Source organism: Wolffia australiana, chromosome 16, assembly GCF_029677425.1.
Source record: "Wolffia australiana isolate 7733 chromosome 16, ASM2967742v1".
Lineage (NCBI taxonomy): Eukaryota > Viridiplantae > Streptophyta > Magnoliopsida > Alismatales > Araceae > Wolffia > Wolffia australiana.
In genome coordinates, this window is record NC_135850.1 from 5,013,399 (window position 1) to 5,031,126 (window position 17,728).

The window sequence follows — 17,728 nt, forward strand, 5'->3', positions numbered from 1 at the left end:
CCCAAAATGTGGCATGTAATCATAGATTTTAAAGTCATTTCGGGATCATTTTGTGTGTATTGTCCTAAATTTTATAAGAATTCTACATTTCTTGCACTAAATAAAGCAAGTAATAAAAAATGCATTTCAATGTCTTTTTTATGCATGATCTACATACTCAAGAATTTCTCAGTAAAAATATATTTACAACATTTTCAATTTTCTAATTTTCTATTTAGTATCTTATCCATGCTATTGCAGGGAAGAAATTGAAGAAACAAATAAAATAGAGAATTATTGAAGAAGAAAGAAATAAAAAAGAATATTTTATAAATGTGTTTTTATTGGGCTACTGCCGACCAGGCACATCCAACGCCCAAGCCAACCACAAGGAGGCGAGCGCGAGCATTCAAGCCCATCCGCAGCCGACGAGGGGCATCGCCCGGTGGGGAAGCCCTGCAAGCCACCCAAAGAACAAACCAAGGCCCATTCAGGCCCACAGGAGAATATAAGTCTGCAATACACATGAGAGGTATGGCGTTTTAACTCAATAAGAGAGAGTTGTCGACATTTTTATACAGCCACAGTTTTTTAAAACTTTCAATATGGGATTTTGAATCCCACTATTTCTTTTACTCTCATAGTGGGCCAGGCCACGATGGGCAAGAATGTGATCGCGGCCCAACAGGATGCGATCTAAAGAAAACAAAATGTGAATTGAGACTGGGCTTCGAGCCAATTTGGCTTCAACCCCGTGTCTCTTTGGGCTAATTTTAAGAGATTGATATGATCTTGACCGTCAGATCTTCTTTCAGAAGATCAGATGGTCAGATATGGCCGTCTTATTGCATCAATTTATATTCTCTTTTTCAGGTCCTCTGATTGGTTGCTTGGTGGTGATGTGGACGGAAGGAAGGAAGGAAGGTGACGAGGAAATTGATGTGGATGCTGACATGGCATGCTAATGTGGCAATAGAGGGGTAGACTTATCCGGATGGGACCATGGCTGTCATTTAGTTGCAACCGCCGACCCAAATAATGGAAGGATTGGATAGCCGAGTGGCAATTTTGTCCTCCTCCTCGGCCGGCCACTAAAGGGCATCGACAAGGAAACCACAAGCCAGTCCAACGATCCCTGGAGGGCCGTTGAACCAGTCCTGTCCCTCTGAGGGTCGAGAGAGTCTCTGTTGACCGTTTAAAGAGAGATTTTGAAAACTGAATTCCCCATCTTTGGAGAGTGAAGGGTGTGGACCCCTGATGGAAAGATATATGGCCGGAAAGCCAATCACACAAACCACATCTCGTTCCATGTTCATTAATAGAACATATTCATTATAGTGCACATGCGATGCTTATAATGAAGTCCATGAATACATGATCAGACTTAGAGAATTATGATGAGATCGTAATATGGAGATCACTGGTATTTAATTATGTGTTCTAAACCTTCCTATTTTAAGGATATGCAAGAAGGACATTGAAGTATCCAGATAGAATAACACTATCTAGCCTCACTCATATGATGAGTATGGGCAGTTCCGTAGCCAGTAGTGTAGAGACACTAAGGATAGATAGTGGGTGCTCTTTAGTAGAGAGAGTTCACTGAACTGATCCATACAAATCTCTGAATGGTATTATATGAAACTATCAATCAGAATGATTCACATCACGGTTGTGTTAGTAGTCCTTTGAATTGAGACACCAAAGACATCTTGATGTCAGACGTCGTCGGGGATGTCGTTCGGTCGACACCGAATATGATTGTTTGGTGCCGATAAAGGATGACGATATTAAATGTCAAAGGTGTTGTCGTCCGATGGATGCAACCCTAACGGGTTATGGAACTATGACGTGATGAAATGCGCCCTACGTGTCGTGCGCTGCAGACTCTGACTCGAGGGGGGCATCGAACTCCAAGATTAGACGGGGTCTCCGGGTGACGGCGATGGTGGCCTCTCAAACCACGTCGGAGCGAAGAAGGCGTCTACGGCCCAACAGAATCTATCAGTAGGGCTCACACGTAACGGACATACTCGTCCGTACCGGTAAGACACTCAAGTACGTCTTAGTTTTCTCTCAATTTGCCTCTCTCACCTTCCTAGCCCGAGCGCGGTGGACTCAGGATGATAATCTACTGCAAGAAGTAACAAAATGAGCAATGGGAGAGGATGGCGTACCTCCTCAGTGGGCTCGTGGTGCAGGATTCATCAACTTCGACGGCAATTCGGAGTGGGTGGAGCGGAGAGACGGCGGAGAGTGTACAACAGCTCGACAAGCGATGGAATGATGCTGGAACTACTAGTAAAGGGGCGGAGGAGGGGAACTAGAGCGAGGGGTAGACGAAGTCAGAATCATCACCCGGAGGCGTGATGACCAACGGTGATCAATGACTCATCTAGCGGCAGCTCAAAGATAGATGGCTGTTGACTCAGGAGAGGGGGTCCTGGGCAATATCAAAATTGGTCTGGATCGCGGGGGAGATGAGGTTCATCAGCTGGCTCAGCAGTTGCAGCAGTTTGGGTGGTTGCCCCTTGGTCAGAGGGGCTCTTGCAAGCATCAGCGAGTTACTCCCGGAGTCATATTGCGTCCGTTAGTGGATGCGCAGAAGACCACTCCGGAGTTGTACCGTGAGGGGGAGTCGGTCAACGCGGTGAGATACGGGTCGGAGATCGGTGGCGCGGGACTTTCACGAGCAGTCCCAGTCTACAACCGCCAAGGCTTTCTTCCCCCCGTACTCAAGCCACCAACGACTCGGCGACCTCCGTCAGGGCGACGGCGTTCAAGAGCCCAGCAGGTGTCATTTCACAGCGATCGTAAGCGGATCCTCCATTTCTAACAGTGAGCGTGTGGAGATAACTATCCGTGGAGGGTAGGGATCGACGGCAAATTTTCCTGGTGGAGGGACGAGAGTCGACCATCGAGTATGTCGGTTGATTTCCCTTCTGGTTCTCTCTACCTCCCACTACTTCTCCTTCTCTTTTCTCCCTCTCTTCCCTCTTCCTTTTCCTCCACTCTTCCTTTTCTCTCAAAGAGGGCGAGACCAATAAACAAAACAAACACATCTCACGATGAATTTCTGGTCTAAGGGGGCTAGAGCGCCTCCCTCTTCCCTTATAACGGGGAAGAGGTCAATGCGCCATCACATCTTGTGGGCGAACAGTTGTACTTTGACTATGTCCTACATGTCCCTAATCATGGGGTTTTAAATAGTCTTAGTTCGGGTGCATCAAGAAGTTCACGAATGACTGATTAGGGTTTGACAGTTGACCATACCCTAAGTCATCATAGGAACGTCAAGTGGATGAGGGACTATGCATACACGATAACCGATGATGAACAGATTCCATGTACCACACTCCTTTGTATCTTCTAAAGCATGAGGTGTAGCTTGGCACCCCACGTGTTGGAGACTCAACCTATCGATTGGGTTAAATTGATCCGACTTTATTGTATCTATATGATGATATAGTTAATTAATTTGGAAGGCCAATAAAGGTTATTGGGGCGATGGAGTCGTCAACTAGATGGATGTATGGGCCTAGAGAGTCACACGCAAATGGTCTTTTGGAGGTCGCAAGATATACTTAAGTTTTGGGGGTTTTATGAAAAATACAGACTTAGTATAGATAGGGGAAGGCCCTGAATGAAACTCACCCAGACCAGAATTGTTTAGGGGCCTTCCCTTTCTTCTCCCTTCTTGCCACAACCCCTCTCCACTCCCAATGCAATCAGAATGACGTAACACCATGACGGAGAAAGAATGGGGCTCGTCAATGAGAAGGAGATTCAATGTGCCGAGGGCTGCTTGGACACGTCTAGAGGCTGCACACTTGGGAAGCTCGACTCATCTCTATTCGGGATCCAAGAAATCATGCATGCGATCTGTGCAAAGGTACTTCGTTTCATGGTTTTATCGATGCTGTATGATTTTGCTAAAGTCTTCTACTGTGGATCATTTCCATTTCTTCATCTAGTAGTGGGGCCCGCTCGCAATGCTCGCGCAAGGTAGAGAGATGAATATGAAAAGCAGGGCCGTTACCGTGCTGAACTGAATGGTTATAGTTTAACAGGGCAAGTTTGGGATGTAGAAGCAAAATTGTTTTGGCGAATAAATTTTGTGGTGCTGATGTGATATCTAGTGCAGTGGATGCTGATGAGAAATGGCATTGGCAGGCCGTGCTGAGCGAAATTTTTTAGACCCCAGTAGAGGCTATGGGGAAGATGCCGCAATGAAAGAGAAGTCCCTCAGCCTGACGTTCCACCTGGAAGGAATGAAATAGTAAGTAATTATGTGGCTTGAGTTGGGCAAAAATTGATGATTTTCCACTGGGAGCAAGACATGTTTGAAAGAAGCGACCGGAGAACGGGGTAAATTTTGACTTGTTTTTGGCTCGATGTTTAATTGTAAATTTTCCCCTGATTTGGACAGTGAAGAGCGGGCTGACATAGCTGAGTAGGCTGAGTCGGGGGAAGTAATGATTTTCGGGAGGTAGAAGGGCAAGTGCACTGATTAATCAAAACAGTAGTATCAGATATCAGAGCAATATTGCGGGAGACAATTTAACAGTTGGAAGAAGACGTAATTCCCAATAAAGTGGTTAATTATGAGAGGAAATGAGTAAGATTCAACCTCCTCCTAGTGGTGCCCGCTTGCAAAGCTCGCATGGGGTATGACCATACAGTGGATAAATAACACAGCCGCAACAAAAATTGGTGCACTCCACAGCTATAATTCACATTTGAAATTGACATCAGAATTTCAGTGGAAGATTAAATCGTGTGTTGCAAAAAATCAACAATTGTAGGACATGAAATGCTCAATGTGATATAAACTTCAATAATAAACGGAACCCCGTGGAATGAAATTACCATTCGAATGGGAGAAAACATGCCACGTCTGAGCAGGCCTCACGTCGTGCGGAGTGGATTAAATGCGTAGTTCTGATAATATGTTGTGGCTTATTGATCGTGCAATACGTATGGGAAAGTTGCAGACACTGCGAGAGAGTAATTGTAGAAACTCAGTGATAATCAAAGTTAGGCGACATTAGTTGAATGGACCGAACTTACATGGCTATTGCAGTAGCCTTTGATATTTTGCACTGATGGCCTTCTCCATAATTACCCGATTGCTATCAGAAGTTAAAAATATCACGGCGATAAGTAGTAAAATATTATGTACCGTAATGTCAGTAATTTACATCTTATCTATCATCTATTGGGTCTGCTTGTAGCCAGTTAGAGTTAGTAATAGTTAGGTGACATTAGATGAATGGGTCGACCTTACCTGGCCATTGTCGTAGCGTACGATATTCCGCACCGATGGGCTTCTCGATAATTATCCGATTGCTTCATAAGAGAAACAATTCACGGTGAGAAGTAGTAAAATGCTATGTGTTGTAGTGTGAGCAAATCAAGATTTATTTATCACCTCTTGGGTCTACTTGTTGCTTTGGTTGCAGGTTGGGGAGGAGGGAATCATGCCGTAGCCCCGTGTCACCTGAAGGATCCATTTATGGGGCGTTGAGATTGTGATAACAATGCAAATATGTTGTGGAGGGCAAGTTCGAGAGTGTACCAGAGAGTGTAACGGAGTATGGAGATGCTCATCGCCTCGGTCGTGATCGCAACGTCGACTTTTGGAAAATCTCCGTGTAAACAACATTAGTCACGTGCGATCGATTTTTCCCACCATCGCAGAACACGATTCCTGTTGGACCGAGTCTTGTTCTTGAGAGGGCGACGTAGAGCTGGCCATGAGTGAAAAGCGGGTTTGGTAGATATATCCCAACAGTGTCAAGAGTTTGGCCTTGGGATTTATTAATCGTCATTGCGAAGGCCAGCCGAATTGGGAATTGAAGGCGCTTGAATCAAAAGGGAAGCCTTGATTGAGATGGGTAGAGCGACATCCGTGGTAGGAGGTGGACTTGACCATAGAAATTTCCTTGACTGATGATACTGACTTGCACCATAGTTGGAAAGAAGCTAACAACTCTTAGCCTAGTCCCGTTGCAAAGGCCTTGTAATGTGTTCAAGTTTCGAATGAGGATTATTATGCACCCAATCTTAAGACGGAGCCTGTGCAGCGGCATAGTTGCATCATCAATTGTGTTCAGAAACTCAATCGGGTACAGGGATTCGTTGTGGACTTCGCCGGGGGGGATTGCATCGGAGCTTAAGTATTCCATTGTCTCACCGGGGAAGACTCTAGTACCATGTTGTTGACCTCAACGACATCATCGTTCAGCGGGGTTAAGATCGTTTTCGTCAACAGCTGAGTTTCATCATCATCGAAGGAACCATAAACTTGGGAAATGAGATCTGTTAGGGAGGATACGCGGCGTATCTCATTTGGAAGACAGACATCTGTGCCAGCCCGTCCTTCTCCAACAGCAAGTAAGAACTCGCTCCATGCTCGTTGGTCTGGCGAAACACGGACATTTTTTTTGAGACGGAAAATAGAGCAATGTCGCCATATCTCACTTCGGTTAAGGGCTGAATTGATGATCATTGCGCGGGAGCCTTTCTGTATTACTGGAAGCATCTGTCTGAAGTCACCTCCCATCACAACAACTTTGCCGCCGAAAGGAACATTTTCCAAATATGGGTTGGTAGTCTTCATCACATCGCGAATACTTCGATCGAGAGTCTCAAAGACATGGCGGTGCATCATTGGTGCTTCGTCAACAATTATAATACTTGTCGCTTGAATCTGGAGGCCGATCATCGAATCAGGTGAAAATTCACATGTTGAGACGTGAGTTACAAGAATAGGAATCTTGAATGTGGAGTGTAAGGTTCGCCCGCTTTCGAGGAGGAGCGCGGTAATACCACTTGTTGCAGTTGACAATGCCGATACGCGAGAGGCCTTTATCTTTGCAAGAATTGCCGAGTAGAGGAACGTCTTACCAGATCCACCGGGCCCATCGACGAAGAAGACATTACCCATAGTAGCATGTTGTGGAAATTCGATTGCTTCAAATACAGCATCGTAAAGTTGTCTCTGCTCTTCATTCAACATGCTTTGTAGGTGTTCTGCGGTGAGGATTGCATTCTCAATGTTGTATCTATGTATTGCCCTTCTGGTGACATGTACTGACTGGTCTTAAACTATTCGGGGTAACCCTGGGAATGACGCGAGCGAAGATCCATTGTGATAGAGGATTGAATCGATTAGGATCAGTATTTTTTTTGTAGATGATGTGGGTCTTGTGATTGGCTGGTTAAACGTAGGTCATCCGACATAGCATCAAGGTGTTTCTGGAGAAGCATAAGAGGGTTGGAGATTTCACAATAGAGCAACATCATCGCATAGAGCTCGCGAACTTGACGGGGAGAAGCGACACCTGCTGCCAAAGACAGATCATTGTCAAACTCTGCATCAGAGTGGAGTAGGCTGTGAGCAGCTGCAGCACCCTGATATGTGTCATAGAGAACACCAGCAACGGTCCTTAGATTGTCAAAACAGGTAGCTCCTGGAACATGATGAAGCATTAATCGGAGGTAGTATCGTGCAGTGTTGCGAGGACAGACAAAGTGGACCCTTCCAATGCACTGTTGTCGTTGACGTCGTGTCCAACGTCGGGTGGAATCGTTCCACATATAGTATGAGGGGAAGTCACAGTACAACATATGTTTGGCTTGAATATCGTCCGGATGCTCCTTGTTGTAACGCATCCACTCTGTGAGTGGCGTGCGATCCGACCTACCCATGACTTCACCAATTGTTTCTCCTTCTGCATATACAACGGTTTGCATATTCTCATCGTGAACTTGTAGGGCGAAAACTGTTGGGTACATTTTTTGTAGGCTGAACTCGCAAATTTGCCAGAATGCCTCTGATGCAGATACGTATCGTGCGTCCAGATATTCTTGAGCTTCGTCGTGCGGAGTATAAGGAGTAGTATTGCAAGTGCCAAGGTTTGTAGCAGAAACTCTTGCCTGAATGCGATCGTGGCCCTTGTACACATACTTGTACAGGTACTTCACTGACTGAACTGAAGAGCAAATTTCCACGTTAATGTGACAATTAAATGCCTTGCACAAATATTTATTGTATGGGACAACCCAACGGTTGTCAATGACATGCGAAGCCTTTTGGATGAATTGCCCATTGTTGCGATGTCGGTAGAGAGGGTACCCATCATTGTTGACTTGCGTGGAGTCTATGAACTCTTTTGGGAACTTCTTAGAGCACTTACCTTCCTTCATACGGGATCTTGGGTTTGCAGAATCGCGAGGGGCCATGGATCATGTCGAGTGACACGCCAAATAAATCTTTGTCGCTGGGATCAGGAATTTCAGCGCACACTGTCTTGTCAATGCCCTCTGGGGTTTTGGCTTGTGGGAGTATCCAGTACCAATAACATGTGAGCGTGCGGGAGACCACGTTTTGGAATTCAACGGCGCACACGTCCGTTTACTTTGCCTAATACTTCCTTCTCGATTAACAAGCGGAGAAGCTCCTTTAGTTTCAAGCGGAAAACGCGACAGCAAATATCAAATCGATCATGTGACTTCTGGCCAGGAGCAGAGCTTGTGTGATTTCTGGCCATTTGGATTGCAAGTCATTGTGATAAATAAATCAGGCTTTCCCATCTTTAAATCGATGGCCATAGCATCCTGGTACAACCCTTGCATGTGGCGTGGTCCGCTAGTAAATGTAGGTGGGAGTATGATCATCCGTCCGCGAGCATATCAACATTGTCGAGGCTACTTGATCAACTAATCCTCGATAGAGGCATCCACGCAATGTTGTCTGGTTGCAACGAACCCAATGTAATCGTGATTCTTCAACTTTAGCGTAAGCGTCCACGACATATTCTTGGAAAAGCCTGCCGGAGAGATGAAGCACTCTTGATGTGTCACGAACCATGAAGTGGTAGGCGTAAAATTGTTTCATTGTTACTTGGAAGTTTTCCTTCAGCTGGGTGCTCCATCCCGGACTACCATAAGGAAATAGCAGCACAAAGTGGAGTGGGTCGTAATATCCGTGTAGCTGATTAACGAATTGCAGTCCTCCACCACGCTTGCGAAGAACAATGCTACGCCTACTGTCTCCTTCATTTCCATCCCCAGTCATAAGAACAGCGATCTCGAAGCCTGTGGGTTGAGCATAACGTCTGTCAGCAATGGAAGGCTCTCCAACCCGTAACTCGAACTCTTGCGTGGATGCGGTGAGTAGTGTTTCTTCATTGTTAGCTTGGAATTGATGAACAAATGGGTTGGACACATTCAGGCAGTAGTGGATCTTTTCTAAGATGGTGCGATGTAAGTCAGGGAAGATTGAGTTTCGTCGCTCTATCTGATAGTCTGTGTCGTAGATGTAGATTTGAGCAAAAGAAGGAGAATGACCGGGGAGGGGCAGCAAAGCTTTTGAGATCTGATGATAAACAGCACCTTGGATTCGAAAAGTGTACACACCGGCGGAATTGTCGGCCAGGTTACGATCAAAATTTGCACCGCTTGATGTGAAACTGAATGCTGAATTGTAAGCTCGAATAAAATTGCGGAAGTGCTTGGACTCATCGGTCGTGCCCTCAAGCAGCTCAAGTAGCAATGGAGGCGGGTTGGGAATGTTGGCAGGTTGATTTTACCCCCCCGGCAACATCAGTAGAAGATGGGGGTTTGCTGACTGGAACTGGGTTTGCGTTCATCTAGCCAAAACTTTGACTGGCACGAAGCACATGACGCATTCATGGTACCGAGAAAATTGGCTTGAACATTTTTCACATCGCACGTAGCTGAGAGGAGTGTGGGCACAGTTGCATCCCGTGGATCGACGATATGCTAAATCTTTCAGCCCGGCCGTTGCTCCACATAACGGGGGTGTTCATATTATTGTCTTCGGAAGGAGAACCTACTAATAGCATTGAAGATCAGAACGGAGGATAGAGTACTGAATGGAATTGCTGATTATTGGAAGATTTTTCAAAGAGGTACCTATTAATAGTTTTGAAGATCAAAAAATAAGTGTCTTCTAAAAAGGATCTATGTGAATAAACATGATCAATGTAAAGAAAGTTGTATGGACGACACGAAGAGTGGTACTTAGTTACACTGCTACGTCACCAAAGAGGAGGAGAAATTGTTAGACGGCAAGGTGGAATTAGTTTGGTTTGTGAGGAGTTAAGTCAAAGAGAAACTTTTTCTCCAGTAACCAAAAATTAAACTGAAGTCTTTATGATCGGTGGCTCACTGAGAAAGGTAACGTGCTACCGCCCTGATTGTGAGTCAATAGTCCAGTATACAACGTACATGTGTATATTGGTTTTATTGAAGAATTGGTGGAGTTCTTCACCGAATAATATCGCGAATAATGTCACCGAATTCGGGTGCTCGGACACTGTAATTGGTGAGGACAGTAATCCAGTGTACAACGCGACACGTGTTCTACCTCTATAAAGAAAGATAAGTTGATCGATTGTTCTCCTCGGAGAAGAATCCAACGCGATCGATCCTCCGTCCATTCATTTATCCGCATCGAAGTGTGACTTCATTTCAAATGAAGTGAGCAGCCGTCACTTTCGTTCCAGGTTGCCCGTGGTCTCCACACGCCAAGTCTACCTCTATTCGGCCACCGTCGTTTCCAGTCTACGTGAGACAATTCCTCTCTTGTCAGATCTCCGAATTGATGAACAAATGGGTTGGACACATTCAGGCAGTAGTGGATCTTTTCTAAGATAGTGCGATGTAAGTCAGGAAGATTGAGTTTTGTCGCTCTATCTGATAGTCTGTGTCGTAGATGTAGATTTGAGCAAAAGAAGGAGAATGACCGGGGAGGGGCAGCAAAGCTTTTGAGATCTGATGATAAACAGCACCTTGGATTCGAAAAGTGTACACACCGGCGGAATTGTCGGCCAGGTTACGATCAAAATTTGCACCGCTTGATGTGAAACTGAATGCTGAATTGTAAGCTCGAATAAAATTGCGGAAGTGCTTGGACTCATCGGTCGTGCCCTCAAGCAGCTCAAGTAGCAATGGAGGCGGGTTGGGGAATGTTGGCAAGTTGATTTTACCATCCCTGCAACATAAGTAGAAGATGGGGTTTTGCTGACTGGAACTGGGTTTGCGTTCATCTATCCAAAACTTTGACTGGCACGAAGCACATGATGCATTCATGGTACCGAGAAAATTGGCTTGAACATTTTTCACATCGCGCGTAGCTGAGAGGAGTGTGGGCACAGTTGTCGATCCCGTGGATCGGCGATATGTCTTTCAGCCCGACGGTTGCTCCACATAACGGGGGTGTTCATATTATTGTCTTCGGAAGGAGAACCTACTAATAGCATTGAAGATCAGAACGGAGGATAGAGTACTGAATGGAATTGCTGATTATTGGAAGATTTTTCAAAGAGGTACCTATTAATAGTTTTGAAGATAAAAAAATAAGTGTCTTCTAAAAAGGATCTATGTGAATAAAACATGATCAATGTAAAGAAAGTTGTATGGACGACACGAAGAGTGGTACTTAGTTACACTGCTACGTCCACCAAAAGAGGAGGAGAAATTGTTAGACGGCAAGGTGGAATTAGTTTGGTTTGTGAGGGAGTTAAGTCAAAGAGAAACTTTTTTCTCCAATAACCAAAAATTAAACTGAAGTCTTTATGATCGGTGGCTCACTGAGAAAGGTAACATGCTACCGGCCCTGATTGTGAGTCAATAGTCCAGTATACAACGTACATGTGTATATTGGTTTATTGAAGAATTGGTGGGTTCTTCACCGAATAATATCGCCGAATAATGTCACCAAATTTTTCGGGTGTCAGACACTGTAATTGGTCGGGACAGTAATCCAGTGTACAACGTACACGTGTTCTACCTCTCTATAAAAGAAAGATAAGTTGATCGATTGTTCTCCTCGGAGAAGAATCCAACGCGGTCAGTCCCTCCGTCCATTCATTTATCTGTACGAAGTGTGACTTCATTTCAAATGAAGTGAACGCCGTCACTCGTTGCCAGGTTGCCCGTGGTCTCCACACGCCAAGTCTACCTCTATTCCCGGCCACCGTCGTTTCCAGTCTACGTAGACAATTCCTCTCTTGTCAGATCTCCGGCCATGCGCAAACCGCATCGAGCTTCGATCAGTCTATCTCGCTATCTCTCTGTCCATTCAATTATCCATACATCTATTCAACAGTGGATCAATATATCTATCTCTATTACTATGAAGGAAAGATAAATTGATCGTTTGTTCTCCTCGGAGAAAAACCCAACGTCGTGAGTCGTTGGCAGCTGGCCCGTGGTCTACACGCGCCTAGGCTACCAATATTCCTGCCGACCATCTGTTGTAATCTACGTAGAACATTCCTCTCTGGTCAGATCTCCGGCTGTTCCCAAACCGCGGCGAGCTTCGATCGACGTAATCTTCACCTACAATCGATCTTCTTCTTCGAAATACAACTCTAATAACGAAAGAATAACTATAGCGATTCTCGATTAATAAGCAGATAATGGAAGGGAAGTTTTTAGCGATGGTCACCTCGACTTCCACGTCGGGCTCGATCGCGATCAACGTTATCGGTTTGACAATCTCCGGCGAGCTATCCAGATCGATCACGCGCTTATGAACCCGGAGGTCGAACTAATCCCAGGTGTTCGTCCCTACAAATGAGTGATTTCTAATCACAGTTGTGGAAAATAGTAATTCGGATTAAAAGAGTTCGGAAGAAGGCGATCGAACCTTCGCCGCTGGCGGATTACCTGGTGGTGATGTTGATACCCGCATTGTAAAATTCGCCCCGCGTTCTAAAAACATCATGAATAAGAGGGAGAAAAAGAAAGAGAAATAAGAGTCGCGAAAACATAAGAATCGCATAGGAAGAAAGAGACACTCCGGGTGAATCGCAAAACATAAGAAACCTTGCGCTAGCGAGGATCGAACGTTCCGGAAATCTGGCGTGCGGAAAAATCGAAAGATATGAAAAACTCGCATTCCAAAGAACAATTCACGATATAAAAATTCACCAAAAATTTAATCGGCGAAGCTGCTTAATCGGCGAAGAGAAATACATTTCCACCAAAAAGTTATGGCGGAAGGAATGACGGAGAGCGAAAGATCGAAATAAGGCGATAAGGCAATAAGGCAAATAAGGCAATAATAAGGCAATAAGGCAAATAAGGTGATAAGGCAAATAAGGCAGTAAGGGAAACAATATCCAAGATATATAAGGTAATAAAGCAAATAAGGCAGTAAGGCAAACAATATCCAAGATATAAATACCTTTCACGTTTTAGGAACGCGGCTGGGTGCTGGAGAAAGGGGCTGAGAGAGCTGGTGGGAGCTGGAGAACGGGGCTGAGAGCTAGAGAATTTACGTTCTAAATATTCGAAAGAACGTAAGGATTTTAAGAATCGAAAGAATCGCAAAAATGGTACCGCGATGAGGCGGAGTATCTGGTTAACCTGCGAAGCGAAATACAGTTCCATCAAAAGTTTATGGTGGAAGGAATGATTCTTAAGTTAACCCCGCCGCGTCCATCTAATAAAATATTTCGGCCTATTGGGGAGGAAAATTATTTTATAAATTACATTTTCGATCCAAACTTTATATTTTTAAGGTATAATCTGGAGTTCATCAAGAGAACTTCGAGCAATATTTGTCGACACTTCCTGTTCAAAGAGATCGGGACAAAATTTAAATAAATGAAGATATAGATAAACAAATAGAGAAAGAGAGAGATTTGATAAACCCATGAAATCATGAATACATTCGGATAAAAAATCCAATGTCAGTAGAGAAAGTATGCCATCAAATCCAATAAGGATGAAGAGTGAGAGAGCTGTGATAAACCCATGAAATCATAAAATATAAGGTGATAAGGCAAATAAGGCAGTAAGGCAAACAATATCCAAGAAATTCAACAGCATTTGATCCTGGAAACTCTAAAAATCCCGAAAAGCACACCGAAAGTTAAAAAAAAAGATTACCGCCTCAGACTCGTTCACATAATCGATCCTCCCAATAAAAAACACCAGAAAATTCAGCAGAATCGGGTCCAGAGAACTCTAACAAATTCCGAAAGAAACACATCAAAACTAAGACAGAAATTAAATAAAGATGACAACCTCACACTCGTTCCCGCGATTGATCCTCGCAACAAAAAAACCCATAAAATTAAAAAGCATTTTTTTCATAAAAATCTAACAAATTCCGAACGAAACTCACACGTTGAACGAAACTCATACGTTGAATGAAACTCACGCTTTGAGCCAATCGGAGAATGGAACTGTGGATGTTCCAGATGGAACTGTTCTTTGGAATTCCCCAAAATTACCGATCATCGTTGGAAAATAATTTGGTTTAAATTTGTAACCGTGATTTTTTGAAACAACCGCACACTTTGATCTGATAAAAAATCAGAAAATAATTTGGTTTATTAAGTATATCAGATGGAAGATAATATGGTTTAATAAAAAAATTCAACCGTGGATGTTCCAGATGGAACTGTTCTTCGGAATTCCCCAAAATTACCAATCATCGTTGGAAAATAATTTGATTTAAATTTGGAACCATGATTTGTCAAAACAACCGCACACTTTGATCCAATAAAAAAATTAGAAACATGGGTGGTCCAGATGAAAATGTTCTTCCAAACCCCAAAAATTTCCGATCGTCGCCTGAAATTAGTCTCATTTTTTGAATGAGTTGTTTGAAATTATTGGTATGAGAATGAATTTTGGTTGAAATTTGGAACTGCGGTTTGTCGAAGAACCACACACTTAGATCCGATCAAAAAATAGAAACATGGATCTTCCATATGAAAATGTTCTTCGAAAGTCCCAATATTTCCAGAAATTTTGGGATCCACGTTCTTTAGTTTTGATGTGTTTTTTTTTGGAAATTTTGGGGCTTCTAAGAACATTTTCATCAAAAACTTCAAGAGCATTTGTAGCTCGAATTCTTTCAAGAAAGTGGATTAATTTCAGGCGACGATAGGAAATTTTGGGACTTTCGAAGAACATATCTATCTGGAATATCCACGTTCAAAGAACATTTTCACCATAAAATTCAACAGTATTTGATTCAGAAAACTCTAACAAATTCCGAACAAAGCTCACACGTTGAACGAAACTCACACGTTGATCCAATCAGAGATTGGAACCGTGGATGTCCAGATGCATTTGTTCTTCAGAATTCCCCAAAATTACAGATCATTGTCTGAAATTATTGGTATGGAAAATAATTTCAGACAATGAGAGAAGAGAGAAAGAGAGGGAGAGAGAAGAGAGGGAAAACTGCAATTCGCTTTGGGTTTTCCATTCGCTTCTCCCGCTCCCCAAATCTCGAAATCTCCTCTTCTCCCGCTCCCAGCCTCTTCTACTCGGATCAAGCTTCTCCTCATAACCAAAATTCATAAAATACCTTTCACGTTTTAGGAACGCGCCTGGGAGCTAGAAAACGGGGCTGAGAGCACGGCTGGGAGCTGGAGAAGGGGTATGAGAGCTGGAGAACGGGGCTGGGAGCTGGAAAACGGGGTTGAGAGCGCAGCTGGGAGCTGGAAAACGGGGCTGAGAGCGCGGCTGGGAGCTGGAGAAGGGGTCTGAGAGCTGGAGAACGGGGCTGGGAGCTGGAGAACGGTGCTGGGAGCTGGAGGAAACGCGGCTGGGAGGTGACGAAATCGAAGTGGAGAAATCGAGCTGGAGAAGGGGTCAAAGTCTTAGGGCAGTCTAGTCTCTCTCCTCTCTCTCAGTCTCTCTATCTCTCTTCTCTCTCCAACCCTTCCTGGCCAATCAGAGGCCAGAAGGGTACACGTTTTCCTTTTATAGTAATAGAGATATCTAGGCCTCTAGAACCCAACAAGCCAATCTGGCAGTGGCGAGAGCAAGATGAGGATGTGATACCCCTCCGACCGCTCTTGGAGCTCTAGACGGCGCCAGAGGAGGCTGAAGACGACAAAGATTTGTGCCAGGATGGGAGAGAGGACCTATGGGGGCTGCACAATGAGATTAGATGGTGGCAACTGGTGACGCCACCCTTGCTCAATGATCAGGGCGAATCAGGTCTGCTTCCTACTTAATCTGGTAGAATTTCACATTATCTTCTCACCTGGATAGGTGAATTTCAGTTTGAATACGAAAAAATTGATTTCATCTGATATTTATTTTGGTTTTGGTCTGGATATTTCATCAAGCATCTGGGGTGCTATTGAACATATAAATCAATCTGTCTAAGTTCTTACATATTTTTCATTATTAAAATTATATATCTAAGTATAAAATTACACCTCCTTTCTCGTCCTTCCAGAGGCATTCTGTCGAACACCTCTTGGGTGTCGATGTAATTATCTCTATTTCTTACTGATTTTAATTATAAAAACATATATAAAAATATGAATCTATCCTACCCTGACTTATGTTGAGCATTCTGTCAAACACCGAAGAGGCGTTCGACAGAACGGCCTCTTAACCCCATTTTCTGCTATAAAAATTATATAATATACTTGTAGAAATCATATTATATGTAATTAAACTATATAAGTCTCTTATTTCAACCCTCTCTTAGGCATTTGGTTGAACACCTTTAAGGTGTTCCACTAAATCCCAATTTCTTTCCTAAAATTTGACCCTAGAAATATATCAAAAAAATATGGAGAAAATATAAAATACACATATGAAGTACATATTATTTAAACATATATATAATTCCATAGAAATATATGATCTTCATCTCTTTATACCTATCTAACTACTTAGGATATTGAGATTAGACAATCACTTACTCTCTCCCTATTTATCATCTTAATCTATATAAGTACTTGCTACTTCTATTCTTCTTTACTCTTATTATACTACTTACTCTTATTAAATACTTTCTACTTATTTACTAACTATAATACTATCATCCTTGACTATAATATCTAATATCTTACTTTTTATTCATTGTATCTGTAAAATAAAAATATATATAATATATGATATTCTCTCTTCTCTAGTTCTCTTATTGCATTAGGTCAGTTGGTAGAGCAACTCGTTTACATGTGCGCCAATGTTTTTTCAAAGGAGTCAATAAAGTAATCAGATAAATGATCTTTTGTAAGAAAAATACTAATTTAGTTAACCTTTCAATCAAATCAGTAAAAGTTCCTATTTTACATATCACACGTAGAGATATAAATAAGACACATAGAGTTAATGATATTTCATAAATAATTGATTGAGCAGCAGCTCGCAGACCACCTAAAAAAGAATATTTATATTATAGATACTTAATAATTGGTATTTTTTCTTATATTTACTATCTTTAGTATTATTATTGCTATAGATTATTCAATAACAATTCAAGTTTTAAAACTATCTCTTAAGGCTAGTCTCTGTGGAGACGACCTTACTCAAACTATAAGTTGAGTAAGTTTCTATGTTTTATCAAATTTATTTGATAGTGGGCAAATTAAAATTACAATGACAATTAAATTTTATTACGCAATCGGCCTCCATCATAGAACTACACCTTGTGCTTTAGAAGATACAAAGCAGTGTGCATTGACTCATTCAAGGAATCTATCCATCATTGGTTACCACGTATGTGTAGTCCATCAGCCACTTGGCGCTCCTAGAATGAATAGGGTATGGTCTACTATCAAACCCTAATCCATCATCCGAGTTAGTACTGATGTGTTCAGAAATCACCAGAGAACTCTTCTATGATATTTCACTACTTTGTCCAAGGAGTTGACTGCATCATCTTGATTGAGCTGTCCTCTCATACTAAGGGTGGCTGATCCCATCTTGACAACTCAATCATCTTCCT

General features: G+C 43.0%; 1 long non-coding RNA gene across 15 annotated transcripts; it reads right to left on the reverse strand.

Annotated features, from left to right (window-relative positions):
* Positions 1-248: 248 nt before the first annotated feature.
* Positions 249-15,855, reverse strand: LOC144713554 (uncharacterized). 15 transcript variants are annotated; one of them, XR_013584083.1, is made up of 13 exons: positions 15,344-15,855; positions 14,183-14,326; positions 13,357-13,383; positions 13,202-13,282; positions 12,682-12,726; positions 12,461-12,582; positions 5,558-5,689; positions 5,411-5,479; positions 5,267-5,328; positions 5,050-5,111; positions 4,849-4,976; positions 4,610-4,705; positions 3,996-4,241 (listed from the first exon to the last, which is right to left on the reverse strand). It is a non-coding gene; the product is annotated as an uncharacterized LOC144713554 (long non-coding RNA). The 15 variants fall into 15 exon arrangements; XR_013584082.1 differs by having other exon boundaries at positions 5,558-5,729; XR_013584081.1 differs by having other exon boundaries at positions 5,558-6,691.
* Between the last annotated feature and the right edge of the window lie 1,873 nt (positions 15,856-17,728).